This window comes from Corvus moneduloides, chromosome 12, assembly GCF_009650955.1.
Source record: "Corvus moneduloides isolate bCorMon1 chromosome 12, bCorMon1.pri, whole genome shotgun sequence".
NCBI lineage: Eukaryota > Metazoa > Chordata > Aves > Passeriformes > Corvidae > Corvus > Corvus moneduloides.
In genome coordinates, this window is record NC_045487.1 from 15,615,518 (window position 1) to 15,633,286 (window position 17,769).

Genomic DNA, 17,769 nt, shown 5'->3' on the forward strand with positions numbered 1-17,769 from the left:
GCACAGCAGTCATGCTTCACAGGAAAGGGGTAACATCCTCCAGTGCAGCTGATAAGAGTAACAATTTACAAAGCAAGAGATCTGTTATGCAGTGAAAGCTTTATTACCATGACTTGATGCTACATCTACAACACATAAGGGTTAATCATTGCAGCAGTTTGCAGCTGGTTTGTGCTCCCAGGGGAGCCATAGCAATAGACTCCTGCGTGTAAGACAAGGTCAGCCTGGCTCTCCCGGGGTCAGCAGGCCATGTGATAGCACAACTCCGAAACTTCGGCTCTGAGCAGACACAGGTGCCAAACCCATTTTGTGGTCTGTTGTAGAGCGCTTCTTGTGGTTTTTGTTCTCCTCACTAAAAACACATACACAGCTCAGTGGTACATAATTGGATGGCGAGTTCTCAGAGCTACCCATCAGCGAGAGTTTTCTGTGGCAGCAGTGGCTTCAGGAATTTGCCGGGTACATGTAACATTTCATGGGAGACTTATTCTTAGTGGACTGAGGAAACAGAGCAGTCAATGCTGAGTTTAAGGGCCAAATCCTGCATAATTCGTTCGGTCTCATGGTATGAAATGCTCACACAAGTAAAGTGGGCAGAATTGGGCTGTAACATTCTATTAATATTTATCTTCTACTGCTACAAGACACAACAATAATCAAATAAGAAAAACTTTAATCCTCAAATGCAGCTTCAATCTTCAAATTGGTTAGCTTATCAGAAGGGTAATATTTATTTTCAAAGACAGGCTGCTCGGAATGATCAGCTGAAATAGAAATCTGTAAGTTAAAGGACGTAAGTTTATTGGGCAGTGTTGTCTATATTTATAGTTTCTGCTCAACCCATATTTCTGTTTTTATATGCATGTGTCAAAAATTAATATATGGCAAACTTCACCAACAGTTTTAAGAGATCCTAAAATATAATAAAATCAATAAGTGATGTTCTGGCATAAATGTTTCTGTAGCTGAGGGTGGTCAGGTTCAAAGGGCAACATCTGACCATTTCTCTTTCCCACCCTGCTGCGGAGTAAGACCCTCCCCTCAACTTCAAATCACTGGGGAGAGGGTAATTTAAGCTATACTTGATGTACCCTATACATCACTGTCTTCAGGACCAGGTTTAAAATTAAACTCTGATGTACAAAGTTAAACAAAAATGAGATAAAAATTGGCAGGGGTTGAAGAGGGTCAAAGTAGTCAAAACACAAGGTAGACTATTGCTTCTTTTGATTTATGTTATTCTGTGCAGTAAAAAAAAATAAAATTATAGCTCTTGTGGAGACTTTTTTCATTGAGAATAACGCATTTCTAATTTGTTTTCTATAGACTTACAGGCATTTGCTCTGGGAGTTGGAAGCATTTATTTATTTATTTATTTATTTTGGCAGAGGCAGAATATCCCCAACTGTTGGCAGAATATTCAAATCATCATTAGATGCAACCTTTGCCACTTCGTTCACAACAGCCAAGGGAAGGAGAAGAGTATTTCACCTTCCATTAGTGGTTATCTTAAAATGCACACGTCTTGTATTTGTCTAGAGTTTTGATTTCAGGCACCTTTTCTAATCTACAGTTATGTTTGGTAGCAGAAAGAAAGAGTTCAGTGAGTTTTTCCTTTCTCATGTTTTACATGAACATAATGCAGCTACCCTCTAGAATTTCAGTACAGGAAAGAGACCAAACAGCAGATTCTTTTGAAACCAATTCAAGAAAATCCTTGCAGGAAGTAAATTTTTTATGATGTAGTCAACTTCTCCACATATTGCCATTTACATGGTTAGTGTGTGGACTGCAGGCAAAATCATTTGGAATTGTAATCTTTATTTTCTATAATATGATAATGAAATCAACTACTATCCACTAGAACCAAATGCATTTCTCTCTGTTAATCCAGTGGGAAGAATAAAAAGGATTTTACTGGCTAAACTGCCAGGCTAATGGGAAAATCAAAATAAAATCAGAACCTTGGATTGCTAGCAAATAAAAAATGCTTATTTTAAACATAATGGTGGACATATACAGATGTTGAAATCTTTTAAAATCTGATCAAGCAAGCTTTTTCCAAAGGTTTTTAATTTTCATGCATGAAAATCCTATTTCATGACTTCACATGGATTACTGCTGGCTAAAGTGTGGGCACGTTCTTAGGCTGTACAAAGGCATGAGACCGCAAAAGCCTCAAAACCCTAAAAATGTCTCAACTTCATTACAAATCTAACAGAATAAAAACTTATGCTGTCCAGACAACTATAAAAAAAAATTAACACTTTTTCACTAATATTGACAATGATGATTCTTTGTTGTTCATCTAGTGAGGATCAATTTGCCATTTAATATTCAGATTTTAGTCCTACCCCCAGAAGTCTAAGTGATGCCCTGTGTAAAATGCACTTTGCATGTGTGATGGCACGGGACTGACCTGCATATATGCCATTAGTATATATAATTTGGCAATCATTTATGTACTAATTGAATAAATGCAATTCTTCACAAACACCTGGCTGGAAAGCCGAAGTGCAGCAGCACACAAACAGCAGGTTGTTTTAACAGATACAGCCAGCAAAGCAAAGATCAAATGTTAGACTGAGTCTGCTGTGATCTACTGTGCCAAACCCTCTAACAGCTGGGCAGTATTTTTTGTACCTCTGATTAAGACTTTTTCAATGATCCAGTTTTTTTAAAAAAAACCCAACAAACATAGAAGACTACTCATGCATTCTGTAACTGTAGCAGATCGCATGTAGCAAAGAGCAGAGCAGAGACTTAGTTGGTTAGAAAATGATAATCCAAAATTTTCCTACATCCGTTACACTTTGGAAATCAGGAGAACTATGAATTAAGGAGATGATCACAAAGGTCACAAGGAATTGCTGCAGTATTCACAAAACATGTAAATGCTGTGAGAGCTGTAGGGTCTTACAACCAAGGTTCAGAAAGAACACAGGAGCCACTCAGGCTGGGAGCTGCTCAGAAATTAGGTAAAGAACGAAAAGCTATGAGAAATCCAAAAAGCAAGAGACTGTCAGCTGTTAGAAATACCTGTAACACATTAAAATCATGTGCTTAGCATGAGTGAAATCTCTTCCTGATGTATCTCTTCCTGATGTATCCATGCAGCAACGAGGTGCTGTTCCCTAGGAGAGGGACATGATTGCTTCCTTCTTGCACTGAGCACTTGATTGGGGATAACCAATCAGTTTATGGATGTTATGCTGAGTGTGTTACTTTACACAATCCTCCAGAACTCAGCCCTGTCAAGGGTGTCTGAGGGTGCCTGCTCAGGAAGGGCCTGATTCAGAGCTCATCCAACTCAGATTTCCACTGTCTGGGTTCTGGTTCAGGCCTTTTCCATCCACCTGTCTGGAGGGAGATTTTCCATCCCAGTGCAGCTGTGAGATGCAGCTTTCTACAGTATCTAGTATTGTCCATTTTCAGTGCATTGCAGTCTTCTGGAGCGAAATTTACCCATTGACATGTACGGATTCTCTGTCCTGCTTATTAATGACATTTCTGCAGTCCCTGTTTTTACCAAGGAAAGCAATCACACCTTAACTTCCCTCTCTGCGTGCTTGGATTTGCATTATTTTGCTCAGGCACTTGCAAGGGTATCGTGCTCTAAGCAACGATAAAGAACCGAGTCTATAATTTAATAACCCTCCTCTGACTAATTAGTATTCACTCAATGAATGAAGGGTTTTTAGAGGTCCAGTCACAGGACTGAGCACCCGTTTAAGTTCAGCTTATTCCTCAAGGCACCTCCGAACTGAATTGGGCCTCATTTTATAAAATTACAATAGAAAGACTGCCATGTCAAGTGTACTGATGCCGGGAGCCCCAACCTTGCAGGACCTCACGTGGGTAAGTAATCATCACTTATGCTAATAGCACATTTGACTTCGTGGGATGACACATGAGGATGGACTACTTACTTGACTAAGATTAGTAAGAACAGGCATGTTACACAGTACAGATGACTTCTAAATATCCAGTTGCAGCGAAGTGCTGACTCCCATCAGTGAGCGTTGTGAGGGTGAATGAAGGGCAGGAGGTGATCTCTAGAAACCTCGTTGAATGCTATTATTGAATTGGTTTTGCAGATTTCTAACCCATAATAAACCTCAGCTTTGCCTCCTCAGTGTCTCGCTTCTCTCCATTGCTTTCCTGTTTTGCTTTCCTTTTCTTCTGCCATAATCCAACAATCCTTTAAAATGATATTATTTTAACTCTTTCTTCTTTAATGTTTTAAAATTAATTTTGCAGGTTTGAAAGGTATCTAAGTAACAGCCACAAACCACAAGCTCTGCTATTTAGCTGAGCAGACTACTTGGTAGCATCTCTCCACTGCCCTGCCAAGGTTCCTCCCCTCTGCTCTGCTGGGATCAGTGCAGTCTCTACGCTCATTTAGTCTTTGGCTTCTCCCTTCCAAGCTGACAAAAAGAGCATCATACAGGGTATACCATTCCAGTGATTTTGTCTGATAAAATGCCCAGCTCTTAGGCCTCTGTTTAACACAATTTTGTTCCATACAGGTCACAGAAACAATCAGATTTTGGCCCGTATGATCTAGAATGCCTTTGAACCAGCACTCCAGGAAGGGAAAAATCCTTATGTCTAACCCGACTCGGTTTCACTTAATTGTTTTTGATTTCGTCATGGTCCAAGGTTTTTTTTCCCTATTTTGTTTCCACTAATTTAAAAAGTATTTTGTTGCCTTCCCTGCTTTTTCCATCCTGACCAGAATTTTTTAAATTCTTCTTTTTTTTAAGTCACTGACTCAAGAAGCTTGTTCTGAGAGTAATGTAGTAGTGACCACTGATGACTGGCTTCTAGGGATTTTATGAAGCCAAGGTTAATTTGTTCCTGAGAGCTGGAAAAACCATGAATGGCAAAACATATTTCTGGTACATGCATAATAACTGGTATAAATATTATATCCTACACCAAAATCCCAAACATACAACCTGCTTACCAAGGGACCCTTAAATCTGGTTTTGTTTCACTATAATGTAGAGCTCTGTATAAAAGCCACAAAGACCATAAGTATTATATCATTAGTAGTATTCTTAAGTGAGTATTTTCCTGTTTCTTGGGGGCTTGTAGCTCAGCTGTAATGATTGCTTCGTGTGTGTGTGTATGTGCCTGGGTGTTTTGCCAATCACGTAAGTGAAACAAAAATGCCCTAATTTCTACAACTTTGCTTTCGTTGCACTGTAAAGCACTAAAAGCAGAAACAGTTTCCTGAAGAACTCCTCCATAGCAGGCCCTTGAACAAGATGACTGTTTCTAATAAGCAACAGCTGTCGTTGTGGTTTTACTAGTCAAATGATTCATGTCTTTTGCTCAGAAATGATAAGTGGAACAAATGTTTACTTAGATATGTAACAGAGGAACAATTGAAAAATAGTAGACTGTCAAATAGAAATATTTTCCTGTTATCTGATCCTTCACAATTAGTCTGAACCGGTGTTTAGTCAGAAGGCAGTGTTGTAGTGGTACAGTTGGAATGGTGAAGAGTTTGGCTCACGGGGCTCTGCACACCGAGCTCAGCAGGCTGGTGTGCCAATGTCTGCAGCAGCTCAGCAGATCTGAGGGGGGCACAAGCACCTCTGTACAAACTGCTGCACCCCTCACCCCCTTTTCCTGGCAGGCTCCCCTCCTATATTTAGTCATCTCTGAAAGGGAGATGGTGAACTTATCATTTCCTCTCCTTTCTGCTGTCTCCAGGGAACACCAAAGTGCTGCTCTGCTGCTTGGTCTTGAGTGAATATCCTCAGTTGACTTCAGCTTCCCTGGGATCTTGCAGGGTCTTCTGGGAGCAGCAGAGGGAAAGTATTCTAATGCAGGAGATTCCAGGCTCAGTTCAAGGACAAAAAGATTGCATTACCCTTCGGATGTTGGGAAGGAGAGTCTAACAGAGCCTTGATGTATTTCTGCTGAGCCTGGAAGCTGCTGCAGTCAGAGAGATTTGACACCCCTGTGGCATCGCAGGGCTCGAGGTAAATTTTTTTTAAGTGCTAGAGGAAGCAGTGGCAAACTAACTCTTATGAGCCTAAGGCAGTAGCATCAAAAAATGTTGTCATCTGCCTTTGAAGGGAGGTCTGGGAGACAAAGGATGGAGAAGGCCAAGGGAGCCTTGGGATGCTCAGTGTGCAAATGAAACCAGTGTATAGCTATAACTTATTTGAACTTGCATGGATGTTTGCCAGTGTAATAGGGTTTAAATCCACCTTTGTTTTGCACAGTTTCTGGACTTCGTTGCTTTTTCAGAACTCTCTCTTCACTATTGCTGTCTGACACTGCTCTGCGTTGTACAGAAAGACTGTCAGAGTTTCACTTTCCCATCTGTAAAATGGGGGCAATATTTCCCTTCTCCCAGCTTTTATTCAGCTTACAAGGCTCCTGGGACCAGAATTCTTTTATTGCATGTTTCTGTATTGTCTCGTACAACAAGACCCTGATCTCAGTTGAAGTCTGTAAGTATCACAGAAATATAAATAGATAATAATAAAGAGATGATTTTGACACAAAAATGGAATTTTGTATTCTGGAGAGTGAAATAAAATAAGTACAAAGGTCTACTAAAGCGTAACCATGAGATCAAATGATAAAATTCTTCTAGCAACAAAGAGTTGACACAAATTTGTGAGATTAAACTGAACCAACTCAATGGAGGCTTATTCTGGTGGCTTATTCATATAAAGTATATGAAAAAAAGTAAGTGAGATGATCAAATTACCCTCACAGCATGGATTTTGACATGGATGTAGACTAACTGAGTCACCGGAGGACTGAGCAGGTGCGTGGTTCTAATTATACCCTCAGTCTTGTGAGGAAGGAGCAAACTTCCCGGTTGCTTCCCTGGTGGAGATAAGGTGTTATCAGCCATCAGCAAATGAGAGGGGAGAACAAGGACAAGGCACCTGATGGGAGAAAGAGGAGGAAAGGAGGAGGCAAAGAGAGCAGATTCATAATGCTACTCATCTTTTAAAAATGTGCACACACATCAACTCGGAGCCATTTGGATGCCACTTCTCGTACTCATTTCTGGTTTCTCTGAGTAACCCTTCCTTATGGCGAGGCACACAAAATTCATTTCTAACATTTTCTTTTTTATGGGCTCGGAGTGAGATATCTGGATAAATATAATGATTTATTTGTTTATTAATTAATCAACAGGCACGCTAGGAGTTACAATCCAAAATGTCCCCACACACAGGTTTTTATCACCATATACTGTACCCCTAGGGAAATACACATCTTTTTTTCAGGAGTATAAATGGACATTTCTATAAATTGCAACTACTTGGGTGCATGTAATATGCAATATTATTCATCTTTGTATTCCAGGTGAATCCAGACTAGACTACCAGCCTCTAGGGGAGTCTGCTTCACATAATTATCAGTATTCAAAGAATGATTGTAGATGTTGTAGCTTAACAGCAGGTGAATGGTCCTTATCTGAATATTAAATAAAGTGCAACTGGATTTCTGGGCTATCTCTGGCTAAATGTTTGCAAAGTCATTAGTGAAAGCATGCAGCTATAATCCCCACCACTCTTCTTACAATGGATTTCCACTTTTGTTTTTAATTCCTTTACAGGATGAATTGTTCATCTCCCCTTCCTATACACACAATCTTGTCCCTTGGTTGGACTACCAGAAACATCAAGGAAGCTGCCTTGTAAGTAGTACCTACACTTTTTATTTTTTTAATCCTAAACAACAAAAGAAACCAAGAGAAGAGTGACAAAGAGAAAGAATTATTATTTCCTCTAAGGACTATCAGAGCTCTGAGTGCTGGGAAAAAGCTCTGTAGTAAACTGCTCCTTTGTCCTCCCAAGTTCTGGAAACTTTAGCTCTATATTCAGTTTCCTTATTGCATGATCTAAGAGAAGCTTTATGTATTTATTTAGTAAAACCCTTTCCTTATAGTTCTAAAAAGGGGGATTTAATTTACTTGAAAACTGTTTAGTAGCTTGATAGTGGTTGTTATGTGAATATAGTAGATAATAGTTATGACAAAGTTAATAGAACAAAGAAAAAAACAACCACCCCCCTGCTGAGCAGAAGGGAGAGACCAGACTCACCATAGGAAAATTACTGGAGATAAAGGAAGAGGAATTAACATGGGACTATATAACACAAGGGTTTTGAGGCACAGCTCCTGTTTCAGTCTCTGGATGTGAAGAGCACAGTGGTGCTACATTCTGAAGAAGAATTTTCAAGACAGACATATTCTACACCAATTACCTGGGCCAGGACATCATCCACATCCTTTGCCAGGCACCACAAAAGCTTTGCACCCACCTCAGCCTGGGCCATCGGTGGCAATATTCCCACAATAACTGCAAATATTTTGTTTTACCTGAACATAAAAATAATAGAACATTAAATATTATTTAGTTGCATATTAAAAACCAAACACCACCCCTCCAAAATGCAGCCATCACTACAGTAAGCTATATACTATTTATTTGTACATGGATTCCCATTTATTTTGAGCTGTAACACATGCTGAGTTTTCACACAGGCATAGCCAACCCTCTGGAGTTTCCAAGCATGATACTTCTCACTGCTGCTCTTTCAGGCTTCTGCCGGCTCAGGCAGATGTTTCTACACCCATCTGCAAGGCTTTCTGCTCATCTTAGCTGAAATGCAAGGTAGAAACACTTTTTTTCAAAAAGGGAGGAAGGAAGAACATGGAGAACAATTTTGTGCTTAGCTCTGAGCAGTCTTGGGGATGAGGAAATACAAGGGACTCTGCTTCTCCATGCCAAAGTTCTGTTTCCTTCCATAACAAAAAATAGGAAGAGCCTTTTCTAGCACGTGAGCACTTCTGTGTACTTTTACTTAAAATTAAGTAAGAATGTAAAGCTAATGACTTTTGGAAGTGCTCTGATTCACACTCTTCTGTCAAGAGATGGGTATTCTGAAGCTCTCTAACTTTGCAAGCTTTATTCCTTGGGACATCTTCAGTGGATGTTGCTGTGGACTCATTCTGGGCTTTGTGCCTACGCTACCTCTGCCAGCAATTGAGGAAACAGAGCCTGGATGTGTGAAGTTTTTTTCGGTCCCATATTACTAACTATATTCATATGGAGTGAACTGCACAATAATTAAAGTATCAGCTCTGTTTCTCCTGTTTTCATAGTGTTAGAAAAAAAAAAAAGAGGAGACTAAGTGAGGAGTGTTTTTTGGTTGTGCTTTTAGTGGAGATGATCTTTTAAAGGGAAGGGCTTTGCACATTTAGGCAGGACCTTTAGGTACCATTTCAGAACTCCCTCCTCTAGGAACAGAAGTACTTTATTTTGACTAGAACAAACTACAGAAGTTAACAGCTGATTTCTATTTATTAAAAAACCCAAAACTCCCAACTAACAACATGCCCACCTCACCTCCCCCCTCCCCAACGAAAATTAAAAGGCTCAGCCAAAACTCTTCTACACAGTTGAAAACCCAAATTTTCATTCTTACTCAAGTGTGAGTCACCTGCAGTCACTGGGATTAGTTCTGATTTAACCTTAAAACCACCCATTTGCTAGGGACACTTTTTAGCAATACCTGATGTCATGTTATTTGCATTTGCTATTATTTTTATAACCTTTTGAAGAACTTAAACACCTACTTACTTAAAAGTAACCCTTTAAGAAGCCATTTGCACCTAGAAGTCAACGTCCAAATCCACCTGAACCTGGTGGAAACTCTGATACTTCTTTCAATGGTGAAATCATAATTTCATCAAAGTGTGCAATAAAGAGGAAGATTATTTGCTTAGGAAGTGATGAGGGTTGGCTTTGTCCCTGTCATCAACCACATGCTGGCTGATTTAAGAACGAAACTTGGACGTGCTCTCAGAGGCAATCAATCATTAGACTGGATGCCCTTGTTCAGCCAGGCTAAGCAGGGGGACAAACACAGGGATGTAATGGGAAAGCAAAAAACATATTGAGTTTTAGAGAACCTGAGAATCTCTCATGTTTCTTTATCATATCCTGAAAAAACTTAAAGCAGTCGGTTTATCCAGCATATGGCTTTTCTGTAGCTGATGGACTGAGGTTGGACCTTGTGGTCTTTATTCATAACTTCCACCACTTTTAGGGCCAGTATTTGCATGCAGGAGGGCTGCACTGAACAGCCAGAATACATGCTGGCTGTAATCTGAGGGTGACAGAGATGCTTCCCATCACAGATACAGACTCTTCACCATTGCCTCAGCAGGTGCTGCCAGGTCTCCAGAGCAGATCTGTGATTTGGCAGAGTTTTTAAATACATACAGACTAAAATACCCCCAGCAACGCAGGCTCAACTTGAAGCACTGTGGTAAATAGTGTAGTACATATTTTCCAATTGCACAATATTTACCTTAGGAATGTGGTTGTTTCCAAGTCTACAGCACACAATCGTCTGTCAGAGTCTGATGGGAGCAGCTGGTAAAGGTAGAACCTGTGCCCCGGGCTCCCCTTGGGCAGAGGTGCCCATGGGCAGGGCCCTGGTGCTCTGCCATCCTGCCCTGCCCCTCTGCTCACTGGCTGCAGTGGAGGCTGGGCTAGGGATGCAGGGAGGGTGGAATGACACATTCTGGGCTTACACCCATGAGCCAGCCCCACAGAGCTACAGTCAGTCCCTACAAACTGCAGCAACTTCCATGAGACATGGGGTGAATTCTGACCCAAAGCCCTGGGCGCTCCCTGGACTGGTATTGAGTGTGTGTCCAGGTGCTCAGAGCCCTCAGCCTTCCAGGAAAGGCAGAGGGAGGCCCACAGCAGATAAATCACTGCTAGCCATAGAAACATTCCTATACAGGAGAGAGTGCAAGTTATGCAAATATCTACTCTATAAATCTGGTATGTGGCTTTGAAGAAAAACAAAAAAGCCACTTAAAAATTTGTTCCAAATTTGGCCACATTATAGTTTTGTTAGTTCAAAGAAATGAAGCTAACTTTATTGTTATTTGTGTTTGGATCAAAGAAAACTATGAAAATAAACATTAGACAGAATGATAATCAACACTAGAAAAGAAATGTTTACTAAAGATTTTCTTCTGTGTTCTCTTACCAGCATTAATAATATTTTCTTTTTCTAAAGTTTTCTTGCTTCCTTCAAAGAGATTGATTTCAGTAGAAAGAACAAACATATGCAAATAAACTGAATGATGTTATACCCCCTGCCCCTATCCCCCCAAACTGCATCAGATAATTCCATATTGTTAGTCTGCATTACATTTTTATCAGTTTTTTGTCTTAATCAGATATGAAGCTCTTGCAGTACATCTCAAGAACTGGGCTGTGACCCTGATGTGACTCTACAGCACAGAAGCAGCCCTAACCCTGCTGTAATCTAATAGTTCAAATTTAACAGATTTGTTTTTTCAGTGGAAATAATGGCTTCCTGTCACAAAACAGAGACACAGATTACATATCTGATAAATGGCTTTGGCATGACTTTTTCATGTAACACACAATTAGCAGTGCCTTTCATAAGATTCATGGTTTAAGGATTTGGTGAAAGCATGAGTAAGTTCATTACTACGTATTTTCTTTAAAAAACCCGCCCTACTTTTCTGCTAGTGCTTTATAAACAAATATTACTTTGCTTAGAAAGAGATCACCTATGCTTTCCGGTGTTAATTTAGCCTCAAAACACTATACTGAAATTATTGCCACTGAGTGCTGATGTATTTTTTCTTCATGAGACATATAATTATAATTGATAACTCAAAATGGAAATGGGGTAATTTTGATTTTATAAGCTACCACCCATACGGATACTGAAAATTTCCACATTATAGCTATAATTGTTTTTTGTCATGCCATGATCCCCTAAACATTATCAACTAATTAATAGCTGAACAATACATAAGGAGGGATGCAGTTCTATGGATAGAATTAGGTATTTTGAAGGAGTTTATTATCTGCAGTTTGGCTTTGAAGGCACAGTTCAGAACTGCTTCTGCTGCCTTCATTGGTTATCTTATCTCCAGGCCACCCAACCACCAGCCTTACCCTGCGAGTTGCTAACTCCCAGCAGTTACAATGAGGTAATCATCACCTTGTAGTGGAGTGGTGTGAATGCTGGTCAGATGGCCTGTATTTTATTAACAGAAATAGGGTCACAAGTCAAATACATGCTCGGGGTCAGTGAGCAAATACAAAAGAAGATTAGAGGAACAAAAAAATGTGACTGGAGGGGTAAAATCCCACTGGGGGTTAATCGAGCAGAAATGTATCAAAGAATGTAAACTACCCTTTCTTTTGTTATTCATCATATGGGACGCAGTTCCTGTGTCCCGCTGATTCCAGTCAGATAGGGCATCATCTCCAGAGTGCTGTCCTTTAATGAGCTCTTTGGACAGAGGGGCTGCCAATAATACTCCTACCTCTGCTATTACTACTGCTACTACTCTTAAAACAGTAACAAAAATAAGAATTAAAATCACTTAGCGTAAATATATAGATCACAAAGACTTGCTTCACATAATATTGCCCTATCCAGGGACTGCCTACAAAACTAAGAGAAAAACAGCATTCAGTGTCACTTCTCTAGGAATCTCTTCTGCCTCCATCATGAAAACACTGGACCAAGAATTGTCTCCACCAATACACTGATTTAGCTCCAGCTTGAAATGTAAATGAACTAATAAAAGTATTTCTGAAGAGATGGTATTGCATTGGCATAATTTTAGTTTTTCTAAGAAAACTGTCTTTCTGAGTGATCTAACAGAGAAGGAGCCAGCAGCCTGATCAGCACAGTAAGTACTGGACTTGGTAGGGCCCAAATGGCAGCAGTCAAGAAAAATCATAGGGTACTTACCAAGCAGCAGCTGATTTTCTCTTCTGATACATGTTCATCGCTCTTTCTGTGACAAGAAGCAGAAATTCTGCCTATTTGAACTATACACATTTGTCTAATTCTTTAAAATCCCAGCAGTAGAAAGATTCCCTTTTCATCAATTTCCATTTATTATGCTTGTAGCTAGATATTGTAATATGGAATTCTTTTATCCATGTATATTGCACATCTATAGATTTTATGTTTTCACACATCACACGAAAAGCATATTTCAAAACTATTACGTTATGACGTGCCAGAAGAATATTGCTGTGGGAATGCAGACACATTATCAAAAGTACAGTATAAAACAGGGCGATGGGTTGCAGGCTAGCCACAACAGAAGAAGCCCGGAGGTCCAGCTGCACCCTCTGGTACAAAGCGGCACTGACACGAAAAGGGTAGAGAGTGAGCTGCTCACCCAAAGGAGCTTCTCCTGGCTGACTGGAGGGTGTGCACAGGCAGAGAGGAAGAAAGAGGGAGGGGACTCCTCATATGGGTTCCACGGAGAAGGTTTATTGGGAATATATCAGGAACTAAGAGCTGTAAAGGGCCCCGGAAGGGGGAGCCAAAAAAGCTCAGTGTGGCCAGGGATTTTATAGGGGGGATGGAAAGGCGGGGATAAGGAATGCAGCCAATGGGACAAGGGGAAAGAGACAGGGTTGAAGCTGAGGGAACCAATGGGATTAACACAGAGGAGGGACTTGGGAAAGGAACCAATGGCGGTTCAAGTAGCATAGAAGTTTCTAGTACTTCTACGTATTAACTAAGGAAAATGAATATTAACAACTTTATACATAAAATACGGAGGGGAAACCGTGAACCAGTCATAAAGAACATGTAGATCAGGGAGCTGGACGATTATGGGCTCTCCCCCTAAGTGCAGAGTGAGTTGTTAAAGCTCGGTGCCTGACCGCCGTAAGCGGTCTCGGTTTTAGCCTCAGGGTTAGAGCGGCTGCAGCCACGTGCCCCGCCACCACAGGGCAACAGGGAAGGGAGAGGCAGGCGGGAAGGAATGCTGAGTTTTAGGAATATGTGCCTCTGACTTACCGTGCAATGTTCATAAAGTGTCTTAATTTTGTTTTGGCATACTTTAGATATAAAACAAGCAATATGTCCTTCTGCAAGGCTGAAAGAAATGTTAACTGGTTCAATCATGCCTTTTGAAAGCAAAGTTGGAATTTCTGTCATCAGCACCAAGATGAGCCAAATCAGGCTCAGAGACTGTAAATCTTTACATGCCAAAGAATAACGCTACATAGATGAAAATTTCATGGCCAGACACAAACTGTGGTAGACGACTGAAGGATTATTGTGAAATAAAATACAGTAAATTTAAGTTTTCCTTGAACTGAAATCGAAGGATTTCTTTATTACCTTCCCAGCTATCTATAGTTGCTTTCTCATACAGTTTATTTTCACACACTATATCCCTCCTATAATATATGTATTTCATCCTGCATCTTTTAGCAAAGTCTATATCTAACATATATTGTCCCTTAAGTTTAAAACTAATTTTGTGCTTAAGTGCTCCCCAGGATTGAACCTTCTTGGGGCCACATGCAGGATTTTTCTCCTCCTGGGATGATGGGAGCTGTGGCAGTGTGTGCACACCATGCCAGGCCTGAGATCAGCTGCCAAGTGTGGACACCCACAGAGGATTTTCTTTACAGAACTATCTTAAAAATAGAAATGTCTGTCTCTTCCAGCTATACTGGCAGACACTGTTTTCCCAAAGATCCAGATACACAAGACCTTGTTATCAACTGCAGCTTTTACCCAACTTACAAGTAAGTTAGTGGGTTGGAAATCACACATTTTAGAAATATTTTCTGAAGGATGTGATCATATTTGCTGCCCTTGAAAGTGTTTAATGTTGCATGTTCATTACATATTTTTGTGTTACTTAATTTAAAAGGTTTTCAAAAAATACAAACTGCCACAGAGTGGATTTATAGATGCTTAGAAAGTAATAAGAGATATTTAATACACAAAAGAGAAAAACTCATATAGCTACACTGACATGCAATTAATAGATTTCTAAAAAAGTTACTAGCAAAGTGTCTTTCCAAGGTTTACATTCAGTCATTTGAGTCCTTTCTATGGAATACCATCCACTAAAACACAACATTCTGAAGTCTTTCTGCTAACTTAATGTAGAAGTACTACTGAGAAGAGTTAGCTTTTTAATAATGGGGTCAAAATATTTTAAGAAATATCACTTCACGAACTATAACTAATCAATTTGCACCTGTGTTATGTGGAGGAGACACACTATCCACTTTGGACAGCAGTGCTGAGATGTACTGAGGTTTGCATAATGCCAGCGAGCTATATTAGTACTTAAGGGCTTGTGAATAAGAATTTTACTGCAGTCACAACATATACATTGAGCTCTTCTAGTAAATTGATCACTCAAATAAAAAGAAAGGAACGTTTTTGATCTGCAAAGAAGATGAGCAAAAAGTAAGCCTGCTCATGTTAACTCTGCATTAGGGAAAAAAATGAACTTTGATCTATCATATTGTGGAGCTGCTTGTATTTCAATGGCAATTTATCAATTTTTAATAGTCAAAGCTCCCAAGCAGTAAAAGCTTCTTAGACTTCCCAATCTCATAGCCACTACTTAAAATTTTTTTTCTGCATGATTTACTGTTTGGAAGCAAGAAAGCAACACAATTTCTTAAGAATTCTTTCTTTTATACAAATTGATGAAACGGAGTCCAACACTACGAATTTTGTTCTTCCTCATGCTGGTGTAAAAGAAGTGCAAAATCCCACCTTAGTATATCTGAACCTTTCTTAGCTAATCTAACAGATAGCACGGAGTATCAGCAACAGGACTGAGCTAAGGTCAGGATGCAGCAGCAGCAGCATCCCCAGCCCTTCAGGGAACGCTTCCTCCTGCAGGGATGGAGCAGGGTCGGTGCCACCCCTGCTGGCAGTGCCCGCTCCAGCCCAGCCCGGGGGGGTCCCAGCCTGCAGGGAGCAATTAGGAAGCTCTGGCTGTGCCCCAGCCACCACGACTGCTGCAATTTGTCTTTGCGGGGACAGAACAGGTCCCCCTGCTTCCTCCCCCCACACCAAGAGGGTGGGAGAATCTTTCCCAAGGTGGCGGATCCAGCTCCACGGTAAGTCCCAGCTTTTCTGGCTAAGGTGTGCCCTGTGTTCCTAAGACAATGGAGACGTGAGGATGCTTAGCACCCTGTGGGCCTATCACACAAGTGAATCTAAAATAAGCTCAAGACTGTCTTGTTTTAAAAAGGTTACCTTGGAAAGTCCAAAGCACAAGGAGAAGCTTTTAAGACTGCAGATCCAAACTTGTGTGTTGTTACTGCTAGACATGAAAGCCTAAGATCAGAATTCAGAATTCAACCACTCTGACTCAAAAATACATCAATGCATTTGCTAAATGGAAACCCCACTTGCATCACATCTTATCATAATGTCACAAAATGCAGAAAATTACAAATCAGTTTTAAGGCAAAATACATGACAGCAAAATATAAGTACACAAAAACTACATTAAATATCAGTCTTCATTTGTCCCTACCAGTTCAACTTACCTCTCAGTTCCAAACTCCTCACTGCAGTGCACAGCTTGAGATAGTCTAAGATCCATTTTAGAGTGGACTGAAATATAAATGACAGTTCGTACTACACATGAACATAGACAACTGTATAAAATATTTAAATAAAGACAGAAAAGAACAGAGGAAACCAACAGAGCCTTTGGCAGACCCAGCCTTTGGGAATTTAGCAGCTTGAGATTCATTGCAAATTTCATCTTTAATGTTATTTTTAGTTCAATATTTTGTAGCACTCAGAAGTAAATCTTTGTGTGCTGTCTCTCCTCCTGCTTGTGCTGCTTCCTTTTCTGATCTTTTCTTTTAAAGAAACCTAATATATTTTCAATACAATTGATTTGTAACATGTTTTGTGATATTTGTTAAAGTTATCCTGTTTGTTCATACAATTCGGTGAAAACCATTACACTGTTGTTTCTTTTAAAGTGCTGAATATTGCTTGTCATAACTGAACAAAACGAGACCCCCCAACAGTCTTTGTTCCATCACACCTTGTGTTGCATTAAATTCTCTGACATTAATTTTGATTCTTGGGTTAGAGTCAAATTCTTTTTGTTAACCTCTCACTGCTGCTCCAGATACTGCCACACACAGTGCATTTCCAGAGCAGTTTTGATTTTTATCCTGGAATCTGTCCTTTGTCTCTCCTCAGTAATCTGACTGGAATGACACACAAAACACAGGACTGGGGGTGGTGCAGAGAGGATGCTGGACAGCTACCAGCTGTAAGAACATGGAAACTGGTATGTTCACACCCTAGTCCACTGCACTGAAGATTGCTATCTGTCCATGCTCAGGTGTCTTGTACAAAGCCTACTCCTATCTTTTAATTGACTTTCCAAGCCCTTCCCCTTCTTGCACTTGCAGAGAACTCAGTGATCATATTCTCCCATTACTGTGCTTATGATTTAATAGTTGGGCTGCAGAAAATGGCCTTAAAATGGGCTATTCCACATCTATGGAACTGAAACGAACACCGTAATGTGACACGAGATGGGAACCATGCAGGACATATAAAATAAGACTAAGGCTACTTATCTGTGCAGTATGAACACTGTAAAACTACTTTTGCTTTAATTAATTTTAATTTCATCGTGCTGCAGTTGGAGTTGGGAATTTTTCCTTTTTTTTCAGAGAAGGATTCACAAGAGGAGGAGGAGGATCTTGCCTGATCACAAGGCTTTACAATTGAAAGAGGCTTTTTTATTTCAAAAGCCTGATTTCTAACATGTAGAGACATTATTTATCAGTTCTTTCAAATGCAAGGACTAGGACTAAATGATCAGGCATCAGTCTTAAAACAAACAAAAGAGGTATTTTATCCTCACAGTGCATAATGAAATTACAGAACTCA

The 17,769-nt window shown here is 40.1% G+C and overlaps 2 long non-coding RNA genes across 2 annotated transcripts; one reads left to right on the forward strand and one right to left on the reverse strand.

Annotated features, from left to right (window-relative positions):
• Window positions 1-80: 80 nt before the first annotated feature.
• LOC116450054 lies at window positions 81-13,594 on the reverse strand. The gene is made up of 2 exons (XR_004242644.1): window positions 13,250-13,594; window positions 81-12,856 (listed from the first exon to the last, which is right to left on the reverse strand). It is a non-coding gene; the product is annotated as an uncharacterized LOC116450054 (long non-coding RNA).
• LOC116450053 lies at window positions 5,914-14,452 on the forward strand. Its single transcript, XR_004242643.1, has 3 exons — window positions 5,914-5,996; window positions 7,601-7,681; window positions 14,367-14,452. It is a non-coding gene; the product is annotated as an uncharacterized LOC116450053 (long non-coding RNA).
• The last annotated feature ends 3,317 nt before the right edge of the window (window positions 14,453-17,769 follow it).